The sequence below is a fragment of the Balaenoptera ricei genome, chromosome 9, assembly GCF_028023285.1.
Source record: "Balaenoptera ricei isolate mBalRic1 chromosome 9, mBalRic1.hap2, whole genome shotgun sequence".
NCBI classification, from domain to species: Eukaryota; Metazoa; Chordata; class Mammalia; order Artiodactyla; family Balaenopteridae; genus Balaenoptera; species Balaenoptera ricei.
In genome coordinates this window covers 62,473,370-62,488,931 of record NC_082647.1, presented here as the reverse complement: position 1 = coordinate 62,488,931, position 15,562 = coordinate 62,473,370, and the positions used below count along the sequence as shown (strand labels likewise).

The window sequence follows — 15,562 nt, the reverse complement described above, 5'->3', positions numbered from 1 at the left end:
CTGAAAATCACTTTACCTAAAAATTTTGGTTCTAAATGTTAGGCTCATTAATTAAAAGAATTAATCCTTCTAAGCAGTTGTCACTTAGAAAAGGCATCCTGAGAAACAGAGTAACAATACTTACATGAATTATGCCTTGATTTTTAAATTTTTTTATATTTATAAACATAAATAATATATATGGTGAAAATCTCATTTTCTATGATGAAAAATAAATGTTAATCTTTTTAGATGAGAAAAATAATGACTGATGCACATTGGATGCAAGGGCCAGGAGACTCCAGAAACTATATTTTTTATAAACATAAAAAAAAAAAAACCCCCAATACATTTATTAAGTGCACACTTTGTGAAAGACATTTTCTTAAGCATTTTACATACTTAATTTCATTTAACCCTCACAAAAATTTTGTGCAGTAGGTATTCATTATGTATAGCCACTTCATACATGAGAAAGCTAAGGATGAAGAGATTAAGTAGGCTGTGCAAATGTGCAGGAGTAAGAATTCGAACTAGGATTGAATCCAAGTCCACGCTCTTTCCATTACACCATTCTTTCTTCTACGAGTAAACATTCTATCATTTGCTAAAATAATTCAGTAGCATCAGCTGTTGCAACTGTAAAAAGGCTCGGGGAATACCAGGCATATTCCTGAAGTCTGACTGGTTAAGCTATATTACCCAGCTAGGAAGGGGAAATCATACTTAGGCAGAGAAATCCCTACTTTTCCAAGTTTGACACATCAGAACAAACAAGAAATCAAAACTAAATTAAACTCAACCTTAACATTTATATTTCTTAAAGTCCCATTAATCCAACCAGCAGAGGCATGTAATAATACATGGAAAACAGGATGCTAATTTTATAAAAACAATTTCTACTTGGATTCTGCATGTTGTATATTTCCCACTCTGTATCTTGTACATGTACTTGAACATGTCTTTTATAGGTGTACATTTAAAAAAATTACTCCAAAAGAGAGCTCATCCAAGGTCATCTCATTGGTTAATTTACTTTTTAAGTTACAGTGAGGTTTGTTTTTTGGATACCAATACTTTTTTTTTTTGGCAATCTGAATTACATTTATTTTTAAACAAGTGGGGGGAATATTGAGTGTCTTGAATGTTGTGTGCAAAACTGATCCACGTCGCCATCTCACCGTCACAACTGAACATGGCAAGGCGGGTACATTGGTTTCCAGCATCACAGGCAACACTGCATGTAGGGTTTTTAATGAATAATGTAAAGTTCAGTGTTAAGGCAGCTGGTACTAATGCTGCACACAGGCTTAGCTCCGTGCCCATTTCAGGAATGAGACGGTCAGCACTTGAAAACAAACTGTGAGAGAAGAAAAGAGGAGCCAGCATTATCTGACAAAAACAATGTGTCAAAATATTTTCCCTTTCACACACACAAAAAGAAATACTGGAACATTTAGAAAAACAAAGCACCATCCCGCCAACTTCAGCCTGTTCTTTAACAAATATTTCAAAATACTGATAAATAATAATGACTGCAAGCAGAATTCCAGTGCCTGAGCCGATGGCCCCGACGGAAGTCAGCCAACACTGACAGGGTGCCGATGCACAAGCCCCCAAACGCAGCCGCCGTGGGGATGTACCTATTAAGCTCATGAACCACAGAGGTATCCCTGTGGCCCCTCATTACCATTTGCTGTTCTTTAAGCTGTTTAGCTACATCGTTGGCTGAGGAACCAGACACCTCTATCCACATCTTAGAAAAGAATGCACATGATTCCAACATGAAGATGCTATAAACAACCACATGGACAGGATCCTCAAATATGGCGCCCATGGACTCAGAAGGAGAACGGTAGTAACAAAGGCCCCCCACTGGGTAAGAACAAGCAGGTCCTCCCCAACTGACATCAGCCCACTGTCCTGGTAAATTTACTAAAAAGTTGCCTGGTAAATTTACTAAAAATCGAACTGACAGCAACTGGGAAATAACATACAGGTTGGACACCAGGGCCGACTGCAGGATGATGGGGATGTTGGAGGTGTAGAAGAGCTTGGGGTAGCTGCTGTACTGCCCTCGGTACTGGGCCGACTTAATGGGAAGATCCACACGAAATCCCTGAAAATATATAACAGCAAACACAAAAACTGTAGCCACGAGGTTCATGAGATTGGGTAAATTCTGACGATAGAAAGCCTCCCTTAGAGCTCGACCTTTGTCTGTCCTGGTGGCCAGTAAATGAAAGACAGCTATGACTGCACCCTCAAACTCAGTACCTCTGCCACTGTTAATGGTAGTGGGACTAAAGGCCTTCCAGACAATGGTTTCACAGAAGATGGTGGCAATAAAGAGGGAAATCCCAGACCCCAAGCCGTAACCCTTCTGTAGCAGCTCATCTAACAGCAGCACAATCAAACCAGCAACAAACTGAATGATGATAAGGAGACAGATTCCAGCACCCATTTCAGCGAGATCCCCATACACGTCCGTCATGACATACACAATGCCTTGCCCAATGGTAATGATCATACCAGATAGTTTTGGGGCTCCAATGAATAGGGCTCTGTCTTTGGGTATATCTCCAACTTCAATGATTTTGGCTTCAGCTAACAACTGCATAATCAAACCAGATGTTACAATTGGGGATATACCCAATTCCATTAAAGTTCCTCTGTTGAATGCAAGAATAACTCTCATCCAGTAGAAAGGATCTGCAGAATCTGATGACATGATTCCAAATAGTGGTATCTGACAACATACTAAGAAGATGAAGAGTTATAGCAGTCCATAGTACCTTCTCTCTAAACTGGATTTTCCTTTCAGGTTTCTGAATTTCTGGTAGAACTGCACAGAAAGGTTTGATAACTTCTAAAAATCTGATGCCCATGGCGGCAGCTAGGGCCGCCCGGCGGGGCCCAGCGACCTCGGCACGGCCTTCGCTAGGGTCCCGCGGCTTGGGCCTCGGCGCCCGCTCCCGACACGCTCTGGCCAGCCCCACCAATACATTAAAAAGGCATTTTTTAGGGAAAAAAAAATATATGTACATACATATATAATTATAAAGGTAATATAAGCTTACTCCAACTACACAAGAATGGGTCTAATTCTTACTGAAACACTTTTCTCTTAGCTTTCCCAACACCCATTCTCCTCAGTATTTTCCTCTTGACTCTCTGGCTGTTCTTTCTCAGTCCGTCTATGAACGTCTCCTATTCTACTCAAGTTCTAGGTTTCAGAGCTCCCTAGGGGCAGGTCCTGGGCTCTCTTTCTCAACATTCCCCCCCTAGGTGATCACATTCATTCACAAAGATGTGAATACCATCTGCACCCTGATAATCCCCAGATTTATACTGTAAGCCCAAACCTCTACTGAAAACCTCCATTACTACATAAAAGTTACTTTGTCTAAAAACTGAACTCCTGATGTTCCCCAAAACCTGTTCCTTCTCTAGACTCTTATATCCTCCACCCTATGGCTCATGCCATCGGACACTTACTTAATTCTAGGGAACCTCCTTGTCCCCATATATAATCCATCACCATATCCCCAAATACATTCTAAATGTGCTCACTTCTCTCCATTTCTACTGTCACTACTCTAGTCCAAGTGACCACTACCTCTCACCTGGACTATTTATTATTGCTCTAGGCCATATCCTACAGATTCTCCTCTTTAATTTAAAGACTAGTGAGGTCGTTAAATTAAAACAAACAAACAAAAAACAGATACTATCATTCCTCTATTAAAACTCCTTCAATAGGGCTTCCCTGGTGGCGCAGTGGTTGAGAATCTGCCTGCCAATGCAGGGGACACGGGTTCGAGCCCTGGTCTGGGAGGATCCCACATGCCGCGGAGCAACTAGGCCCGTGAGCCACAACTACTGAGCCTGCGCGTCTGGAGCCTGTGCTCTGCAACAAGAGAGGCCGCTACAGTGAGAGGCCCGCGCACCGCGATGAAGAGTGGCCCCCACTTGCCGCAACTAGAGAAAGCCCTCGCACAGAAACGAAGACCCAACACAGCCATAAATGAATGAATAAATCAATCAATAAATAAATAAAAAATTAAAAAAAAAAAAGTAGTCAACCTTTAAAAAAAAAAAAAAAAAAAAAAAAACTCCTTCAATAAATTCCCCTTGCACTTCAGAACAAAATTCGAACTGCCAAGCCTTGTATATTCTGACCTGCCTGTTCCTATCCAATTTCATCCCAGTTCTTTGCTCCTCTCTGTACTTCAGTGATATTGGTCTTCTTTCAGTTCTTCCAGTAAGCCAAAATCCTTTCTGCCTCAGGGCTTTTGCACATGCTGGTTCCTCTACCTGGAACGCTTTCCTCCACTTCTTGCCCAGCTAACTCTGATTCATCGTTCAAGTTTCAGCACAAATATCACTTCCTGAACCACCTCCTACCCTAAATTAGTTCCCCCTTGTGAATTCTCTCTCATAGCATCCTTTTCTTTCATATCACTCATTACAATTTGTAAGTAAATACATATGTGTGTGTGTGTGTGTGTGTGTATGCATATGTGCATATTAAATGCCTGGCTCTTCCACTAGGTTGTAAAATTCACGAAGACAGGGACCATGTCCATCTTGGTCACCTCTGCATAGCCAACACTTTACATAGTGTCTGCACATAATGGATGCTTTATAAATATCTGCTGAATTAATCAATTAGTAAAAAGTCTCCTTCTCCACCAACATGCCACTCCTGAAAGCAACCATTGTAAGTTGCTTTCCAGACATGAAAACATATGATTAAAGGGTAAAGAGTTCAGGAGACTGGTTCAAGGTGGCAGAGTAGAAGGATGTGCTCTCACTCCCTCTTGCGAGAGCACCGGAATCACAAATAACTGCTGAACAATCATTGACAGGAAGATACTGGAACTCACCAAAAAAGATACCCCACATCCAAAGACAAAGGAGAAGCCACAATGAGACGGTAGGAGAGGTACAATCACAATAAAATCAAATCCCATAACTGCTGGGTGGGTGACTCACAAACTGGAGAGCACTAATACCACAGAAGTCCACCCACTGCAGTGAAGGTTCTGAGCCCCAGGCTTCCCAACCTGGGGGTCCGGCAACGGGAGGAGGAATTCCTACACAATCAGACTTTGAAGGTTAGCGGGATTTGATTGCAGGACTTTGACAGGACTGCGGGAAACAGAGACTCCACTCTTGGAGGGCACACACAAAGTAGTGTGCGCATCAGGACCCAGGGGAAGGAGCAGTGACCCCACAGGAGACTGAACTAGACCTATCTGCTAGTGTTGGAGGGTCTCCTGCAGAGGCAGGGAGTGGCTGTGGCTCACCGTGGGGACAAGGACACTGGCAGCAGAAGTTCTGGAAAGTAGTCCTTGGCGTGGGCCCTTCCAGAGTCAGCCATTAGCCCCACCAAAGAGCCCGGGTAGGCTCCAGTGTTGGGTCACCTCAGGCCAAACAACCACCAGGGAGGGAACCCAGCCCCACCAATCACCAGACAAGTGGATTGAAGTTTTACTCAGCTCTGCCCACCAGAGCAACAGCCAGCTCTACTCACCACCAGTCCCTCCCATCAGGAAACTTGCACAACCCTCTTAGATAGCCTCATCAACCAGAGGGCAGACAGCAGAAGCAAGAAGAACTACAATCCTGCAGCCTGTGGAACAAAAACCCCATTCACAGAAAGACAGACAAGATGAAAAGGCAGAGGGCTATGTACCAGATGAAGGAACAAGATAAATCCCCAGAAGAACAACTAAATGAAGTGGAGATAGGCAACCTTCCAGAAAAACAATTCAGAATAATGTTAGTGAAGAAGATCCAGGACCTCGGAAAAAGAATGGAGGCAAAGAAAGAAATGAAGGAAATGATAGCAAAGATCAATAAAATTAAAAGCTGGTTCTTTGAGAAGATAAACAAAATTGATAAACCATTAGCCAGACTTACCAAGAAAAAAAGGGAGGATACTCAAATCAATAGAATTAGAAGTGAAAAAGGAGAAGTAACAACTGACACTGCAGAAATACAAAGAATCATGAGAGATTACTACAAGCAACTATATGCCAATGAAATGGACAACCTGGAAGAAATGGACAAATTCTTAGAAATGCACAACCTTCTGAGACTGAACCAGGAAGAAATAGGAAATACGAGGACACCAATCACAAGCACTGAAATTGAAGCTGTGATTAAATATCTTCCAACAAACAAAAGCCCAGGACCATTCGCTTCACAGGCGAATTCTATCAACCATTTAGAGAAGAGCTATCACCTATCCTTCTCAAACTCTTCCAAAATATTGCAGAGGGAGGAACACTCCCAAACTCATTCTACGAGGCCACCATCACCCTGATACCAAAACCAGACAAAGATGTCACAAAGAAAGAAAGCTACAGGCCAATATCACTGATGAACATAGATGCAAAAATCCTCAACAAAATACTAGCAAACAGAATACAACAACACATTAAAAGGATCATACACCATTATCAAGTGGGGTTTATCCCAAGAATGCAAGGATTCTTCAATATACGCAAATCAAACAATGTGATACACCATATTAACAAACTGAAGAACAAAAACCATATGATCATCTCAATAGATGCAGAGAAAGCTTTTGACAAAATTCAACACCCATTTATGATAAAAACTCTCCAGAAAGTGGGCATAAAGTGAACTTTCCTCAACATAATAAAGGCCATATATGACAAACCCACAGCCAACATCGTCCTCAATGGTGAAAAATTGAAACCATTTCTGCTAAGATCAGGAACAAGACAAGGTTGCCCACTCTCACCACTATTATTCAACATAGTTTTGGAAGTTTTAGCCACAGCAATCAGAGAAGAAAAAGAAATAAAAGGAATCCAAATCGAAAAAGAAGAAGTAAAGCTGTCACTGTTTGCAGGTGACATGATACTATACATAGAGAATCCTAAAGATGCCACCAGAAAACTACTAGAGCTAATCAATGAATTTGGTAAAGTTGCAGGATACAAAATTAATGCACAGAAATCTCTTGCACGCCTATACACTAATGATGAAAAATCTGAAAGGGAAATTAAGGAAACACTCCCATTTACCACTGCAACAAAAAGAATAAAATATCTAGGAATAAACCTACCTAGGGAGAAAAAAGACCTGTATGCAGAAAACTATAAGACACTGATGAAAGAAATTTAAGATGATACAAACAGATGGAGAGATATACCATGTTCTTGGACTGGAAGAATCAATATTGTGAAAATGACTGTACTACCCAAAGCAATCTACAGATTCAATGCAATCCCTATCAATTTACCAATGGCATTTTTTACAGAGCTAGAACAAAAAATCTTAAAATTCGTATGGAGACACAAAAGACCCCGAATAGTCAAAGTGGTCTTGAGCGAAAAAAATGGAGCTGGAGGAATCAGGCTCCCTGACTTCAGACTATACTACAAATCTACAGTAATCAAGACAATATGGTACTGGCACAAAAACAGAAATGTAGATCAATGGAACAGGATAGAAAGCCCAGAGGTAAACCCACGCACTTATGGTCAACTAATCTATGACAAAGGGGGCAAGGATATACAATAGAGAAAAGACAGTCTCTTCAATAAGTGGTGCTGGGAAAACTGGACAGCTACATGTAAAAGAATGAAATTAGAACACTTCCTTACACCATACACAAAGATAAACTCAAAATGGATTAGAGACCTAAATGTAAGGCCGGACACTATAAAACTCTTAGAGGAAAACATAGGAAGAACACTCTTTGACTTAAATCACAGCAAGATCTTTTTTGATCCACCTCCTAAAGTAATGGAAATAAAACCAAAAACAAACAAATGGGACCTAATGAAACTTAAAAGTTTTTGCATGGCAAAGGAAACTACAAACAAGAAGAAAAGACAACCCTCCGAATGGGAGAAAATATTTGCAAATGAATCAATGGACAAAGGATTAATGTCCAAAATATATAAACAGCTCATGCAGCTCAATATTAAAGAAACAAACAACCCAATCCAAAAATGGGCAGAAGACCTAAATAGACATTTCTCCAAAGAAGACATACAGATGTCCAAGAAGCACATGAAAAGCTGCTCAACATCACTAATCATTAGAGAAATGCAAATCAAAACTACAATGAGGTATCACCTCACATCAGTTAGAATGGGTATCATCAGAAAATCTACAAACAACAAATGCTGGAGAGGGTATGGAGAAAAGGGAACCCTCTTGCACTGTTGGTGGGAATGAAAATTGATACAGCCACTATGGAGAACAGTAAGGTTCCTTAGAAAACTAAAAATAGAATTACCATATGACCCAGCAATCACACTACTGGGCATATACCCAGAGAAAACCATAATTGAAAAATCCACATGCACCCCAATATTCACTGCAGCACTATTTACAATAGCCAGATCATGGAAGCAACCTAAATGCTCATTGACTGACAAATGGAAGAAGATGTGATACATATATACAATGGAATATTACTCAGCCATAAAAAGGAACGAAATTGGGTCATTTGTAGAGACGTGGATGGATCTAGAGACTGTCATACAGAGTGAAGTAAGTCATAAAGAGAAAAACAAATATCGTAAATTAATGCATATATGTGGAACCTAGAAAAATGGTACAGATGAACCAGTTTGCAGAGCAGAAATTGAGACAGAGATGTAGAGAACAATCATATGGACACTAATGGGGGGAAGTGGCATGGGGGCGGGGGGGCGGTGGTGGGATGAATTGGGAGATTGGGATTGACATGTATACACTAATATGTATAAAATGGGTAACTAATAAGAACCTGCTGTATAAAAAAATAAATAAAATAAAATTTAAAAATTAAAAAAAACCGTGTAAAGAGTTCAAACATGAACACATTTTAATGTTTTTTTTTTATTTTAATGTTTTTGTAGTACAAATTTTTACATTTGAATTAAATCTAATAAGAATAGTTTTAGAAAGATAATTAAATATAAATAGGGCCTAGATCATAATTAAAATATAGTAAAAAAATAAAAGTTGAGATTTGACTACAAAAAGTACATGTTACATAGAAAGAGGCCATTACCATGTAGACCTTCAACATACCAATAAAAATTTGCTGAGCATCTATCATGCACCATGTCATGTGGAGCACGTCCATAATGGTTTAACAGCAGCATTTTATCACTATAGTAAGTTTCAAGAGGAAGGTGGTAAGAAGGATTTCTTCAATAAAACTATAATTATAAAGTGATTAATTGTATTACAATAAAAAAGAAAGCATTTTATTTAGGAGTAAAAAATAATTTTGTTACTTTACAAAGGTGTTAAATTTTTAATAAGTTGATTTAATGTCTTATACTTAGTAGTCCCACTTTCAGAAGAAGAGATATGCATGTTTTGCTCAGTCCTTATCACATCAACGGCAGTTAACTGAAAAATCCAAAATTATTTTTTAGCAAGCCAATGGTTTCGTGTTTATTCAAGTTAATGTTGGCTCAATAGGCAGAGAGGACCAGAAATGTCATTCTAATGTGGTTTTTATTTATTTTTAAATTGAAGTATAGTTCTAATTGTTTTAATTCGTTGCATTAAAAATCTGTTAAAAACAAAAACAAAAACAAAGCAAACCCCCTACTTTATTTTTCCTTGCACTTAAAAGAGGAATTCAAAGCTCCTCTAGTAAGTTCAACACCTGGGGGAACTTCATAAAGCGCTATTCCCTGAAATTACCGCTTCACGGTGCAAAATAGGGGCTTCATGATCTGAAGAAGTTAATGTAACGTGCACCGCTGCTCAGGGACTCACAGTGGCACTGGGAAATGCTGCCGTGCTATCACCTTAATTAATGTTTCCATCACATGAATGGAGTGCAAAAAAATAAAAAATAAAATCATGCCTAAAAGTCAGGGTTTAAAGGATTTGGAGAAACAATGAATTCCTGATTTCAACATTAGCTGAGGAAGACTTTAATTTCTGCTCCCAAACAGTCTTTAATTCTGGTAGCTACATGTCAAGACATAAATGGATGCTGGATAAAGTTCAAAGATACTAAAATGATTAAGGAATCTGTTGACTGCTACATGCAGTAAACTGTAAAAAGTGTTATGACACTTCAGGATGGAAAAGGCAATGTAAAAGGCAGATTATAAGACTTCATAGTGTTATGAACTGTTATGAAAGGTATATCCTACTCGAACTTGTTCACCAAATTTCAAAATTCTAGAATTTAAGATTTCTACAACAAAGGCAATACCAACTTAAATTTTGAAATAATTTAAGACAAATAAAATATTATTCTAAGCGGTGGAGAGAAAACATCAATCTTGTAAGAAGCAGTGTAAAACTAAATTTTAATAGTTTGAAGGAGGATTTGGGTGATTTTTATAGATTTTATGGACTTAAAAGTAATCTTGCAAATATATTTGGGTGGGGATAGAGAATAGCTGACTTTTAAAGGTTGTTATTACAAACAATAGTCATAAATTCTCACAAACCTTCCTTTGAGATGAATGCAAAAAATACAGGTCTGGACCAAACACCAGAATTCTTTGCTTCCTGTTAAAAAGTTGCTACTGGCCAGTTCTCGAATGAAAGTGTTAGCAGAATTTCAAATCTGCCTCATGCCTTGAACGCAGGAGCAATTCCAGGGTTTCAAGAATTTTTAACAATCAAGGGAAAGAAGGGGGTTCACTGCATAATAATTAGATGCTAAACAGTCTTGACTTATTTAAGCTGCCTTTCTATTTTCCCCATTGACACAGGAACTATCAAGTTTACTCAGATTTCTCTTTGGGCAAGTCCTGGCTAACCTTCTGTGCTCCCCCGTGTATAGACATATATGTAGAATCTGAACATCTTTATAAGTTTCTCCAACCAACCACTGGCAAGCTGGGTCATTTCTTCTACTCTTCATGAATTCATCATCAATCCAAAGTGGCAATTTTAAAATCCTGTAGTTTCTCTGAAGATCATGAAATATCTTGATTAGTACAGCCTCACAGTTTTTCTTTTTTACATCTAAATTTTAAGAAAAACTAGCTTTTGATCCTGATGTAAATATTCAGATGTTCTAAAGGTACTGCTTGACTTGCTATGTTATTAGGAACACCAGTCAGCTTCCTTGACAAAACTGATCTTGAGGAATCTAAGTTTTGAAAATATTTCTGACTGTTTTTAGACAGCAAAGGTGCCGAGGTCAAACCATATGGCACAAGAGTAAATAATCTGTTGCTTCAAAGAAACACTTGTTGAGCTACTGATGTGTGCTACAAAGAACTATCTCATTTTTTGGAGCACTACATGAAAGGGCAGGTGTTAGGAATGGGGAAAAATGCCAAATCTCACTTGAGGTTACAGCAGCTTACTGACAATATGGTGAATGTCACAGGGACCAGGCAAGGTAAGGACGGTGAGATATAAATTGACTACGTGATTAAACCTTAAATGCCTGATGAGACAGCAGTTCATTACTAAGTATTTATAGGGTCTCATCTGTGGTGTGTCAAATTAAAAATCTGATATTGTAACAAACTATGCTAACTTTCTACTTTAAAAATACATTAATCTAAGCTACTTAAGGAATACCTATGTAACAGCTAAGCAATATTTTATTTATTTTAAAAGTTTATAATTTGTTCAGATATTGTGCCTGAATACTGGTGCTGAGAAGTAAAAATAATTTCTTACCCTTTTCCCTAAAATTTCTGCCAGTTCTTTCAGGAATTCAAACAACAAGATTTCATTCCCTATACCCTGTCTCCTTCTTTTTATTTCCTTTCCCTGTTCTCCGTCTCACCTGGGAATGTTGACCGTGAAGCCAATGGCTTGACCTTTGGCAGCTACCATCTAATTCCAAATGGAGTCATGTCAAGGCAACTGCACACAGCAGGTGTACAAGAAATGCTGGCACTTTACCATCAAGGGCAAAGACAGTGCCATTTTTGAGCATTAGCACCACCCCACAGTGGATGGGGTGGGTTCTGGCCTGCAGAAAATAGGAAAGCAGGAAAAACACATAAAGAAATGCCTGTGTGCTTTGTGGCTAAGGAGCCACAGCCCTAAGAGTAGCTCAGAAAAAGGACAAATTATTGGTAAAGCTAAAGCAAGGAAATTTTCTTGATGCACAGTATGTGGTTACATAACCGTAAACCATAGCATATTTGGTTACAAGGACAAATAAAGTTCATTTATATTCATTGCTTAATGGAAGTTTTTATACATCCATATTGTTGTGCAATACTTTAATATTGATGCAGCACCTAGTGTCAATTGACCTTGAACAACAGTCCATTAAATATCACCAGGTCCTGGTTGAATCAGTGGTTAGCATCAAATACTACCCTGAGGTGTCCAACTCGGAGACGATTTAAACTTTATGACTTGATGAATATAGCAATGATTTATTTCTTGGCACTAAGGGCACAGGGAGAACAAGCTTCTGTTTTGTTTGTTTCAAGTCAGTGAGTCAGATCCAATACTGGAAAAATTTCAAAAAGTATACTAAATTCTTCCAATGCCTACACTAGGCTTTGGTCCTATGTTAGCTTTGGTCCTATGTTAAACATCTTTAAGAAACTGGATTAATTATTTCAACAGCTAACTACTATTTAACATTCTATAGACCCTTTTATCAATTCAAATAACTATAAACCTATATGTATCAAAAAGACATTTTTCTATTAGTCTGGCTTTAGAATCTATTATCTCAATTGATAACATGAAAAACTGGGTTTGTTGTTGCTTTGTTTTAAGGTGACAAATAAGATAAAGTTTTATTAACACTGGATTTTCCATCACATAATAATGGCTATGGTTTCTTAAAGACTCAGTATATGTAAGTGTTGGGCTAAGTTGTTGACATGTACTGTCTCATTTAATCCTTACAACAATCTGATAAATTAGGCATTATTATTCCACTTTACAGATAGGAAAACTGAGGCACAAAGATAGTAAGTAAGTGACTTGCCTAGACCAACAACTAATTAATGTCATGTGAACCAGAGCTGGATTCAGGTCTAATAAGCTCTGAGGTCTAGCTCCTGGTCACTAGGGTGGACAGTTTTCACTGGGCTCTCCTACTGTAATTCACCACAGATAACTTGCAGGAAATTATTTGGTCCAATTAGCCAAAAGGATTACTCAGACTAGGCCCCTACCAAGCATGAAACACCATTCAGTAAGGGAAGCCTCGATTAAACCCCAAGATGAGTTCTGTAAGTTAAACCTACAGACGTTTTTTGAGCGCACGCAAAAGAGATGAGAGGCAAAGCCAAAAAAACAGACCTCATTTCAAGAAAAAGAAAATATTCAGGATTAGTTAAAAAGAAGCAAATGTACCAACCTTATTATTAGGGTGTTTCTACATTTTATCTTAAAATGTGGCTACTATAAAATTATGCTACCTGCCCACATTCTGCACTCTTTCTTAAGTTACTATATACAAAGAGACAATATGACAAGCTTTAAAGAGACCAGTTCAGCAAAAACTTATAAGCCAACAAAGCAAAAATAATTACTTTCTGATAGATGAAAATATAAGGGTAATTAAAACTTTACATATCTGAGCGTATACATTAAAATAATAGTATGACCATTGGTGTGTCATCAAAAATAAATAAATAAAACTGTCATAGGTGAAATGAATCAAATAACACTGAGTATTTCTTACTGATTTAGTTTTTCATCTACACTGTGGTAGTAGTTTGTTTGCTCCAGGCTTCTGATCCCACAACATGACTAAACATTATTTGCTCTGGAGATTAAATGACGGACAAAACAAAACAAAGCCCAGATTTAAGAACTTGTGGTGGGCTTGGGCAGAAACCTTGGCATTCTGCTGGAGAGAAGGAGAAACTGCTATTGAGTGAGCACCCATTCTGTGCCTGGTGCTGGGCTGAGTAGTTTACATAAGTTATTGGATCTAAACATTTCAGCAGCCCTACTGAGGCCACGTCATCCTCCTCCTTTCACAGCTGAGGTAAATGAAGCCCAGAAAGGTTAATTAACTCACCACAGTTCCAGCGGGCAAGTAGCAGAGCTAAGATTCAACTCTGGATGTCTGACTCACTAGACAATGGGGTTCCCCAAAAATTAACATATAAAAATTATATATACATATAGTAATCTTAACTCCTTTTTCTCCAAAAATGACAGGATTCTCAAAATGTAGCTTTAGAAAAGCTGGGGGGCAGGGGTGCAACCCAATCCAAGGAAAGGAACACCCTCATGGAGTGAGGCAGCTACCGTGGCTGGACAAGCAGTGGGGTCTGTGGGGAAATCAGAGTCCCGATGACCTCCAGCCACCCCAGTTGTTTTCAGTTTGTTTCCTACCACCGGGGAATGGAAAGTGACCGGCCATTGGAAGCCAGGCTCCAACAGTCCTGGACGCGTTGGCAGAGGATGGCATCTGCCTTCTGCATTGTGGAAAAGCTCAGAGACACAGTGGCTCTCACCTTAACACACTGAGGAATGAGTCTGTTGCTTCCTATTTTGCCCTGTCACTCTATACGAAGACATTAAGAAAAGAATTTTTGGATTCAAAGAGAGAACTTTAAAAAAAAAAAAGAATAATTTTTGGAAGAAACATTGATAGGAACCAGATAAGATGAAGAATAACATGTTCTGTGAAGTGAAAACAAGTAAACAAGAGCTATCATACACATCAATAAGATAATTTGAAAAGCACATTGGAATAAAACAAAGACAACTAGATGTTTGAAAGTATTGAGTGAGCAGATGCCATCTAAATAAGCAGAACTCCTCCCTCTAAGGACATCTAGAAACTCAGCAGGTGAAAAAGCATTTAAATCCACCTTCATCAAACTGGCAGGTAGAAAAATGGAGCTATAATCTGAAGATCCATGGTTTCGCACAAGAGCTGGAACTTAGGAGGAAGAAATGTAGCAATCTTAAAACTGAGCTACAAAACATCCAAAGCGATCAGTCTTAGGAAGAGGATCTGATCAGCAGACATCTTCAAAGACCAAATATCTCAGGTCATAGCTAAGTAGCATTCATCTGGGAACTGAGGAGAGAGATGGCTAACTTATATCAGGACTTAAGTGCAGCCTGAGCTACTAAGAACACTGAAAACTCCAACTGCAATCAGGAAAGCCTTCATCCCAAGAGAAGGCAGTGAAGTCACTGGGAAGGACAGCACAAAGTCCATTTGACGCAATGCTCAAAAGACAACCCTCTCTCACTAAACGGCAAAGCACTTTGTTATAAGGATCATAGCTGCCCCTTTACCAGGAGATATAAAGATTTTATCAGACAAAGCAATCACAGACAGATAATGAGAGAACCATTCCTAATGACAGCACAAACTTTCAGGAACATGACTCCTATGGCAAAAAAATCTATGGGAGCTAATTCATGGGTGTTCCCAAGAGCTCCTAAATTGAGTCAGGTAGTCTTTGGGGAGATTAGGAATAAGACTTTTGGGTCAACATAACCAAAGCTGCCTTCGTAAGAATTAATTCTGAAGAGATTCATATCTGGAGACGAGGATACGAGACTTTCCCTACTTGTTCTCTAAGAAATGTGTATAACAAACTATAAAAGTGGACTTAGATTAAAAATTTGCTGAAATCTTTAGTCTTTAGTATAGAATATATAT

The 15,562-nt window shown here is 38.7% G+C and overlaps 1 protein-coding gene and 1 pseudogene across 1 annotated transcript in view; one reads left to right on the top strand and one right to left on the bottom strand.

The window, feature by feature from the left end:
* The window catches only part of UMAD1 (UBAP1-MVB12-associated (UMA) domain containing 1), a 235,057-nt gene that overhangs the window by 132,946 nt on the left and 86,549 nt on the right, over positions 1-15,562 (bottom strand). The window lies entirely within an intron of this gene.
* On the top strand, positions 14,580-15,397 carry LOC132372187 (5-azacytidine-induced protein 2-like; annotated as a pseudogene).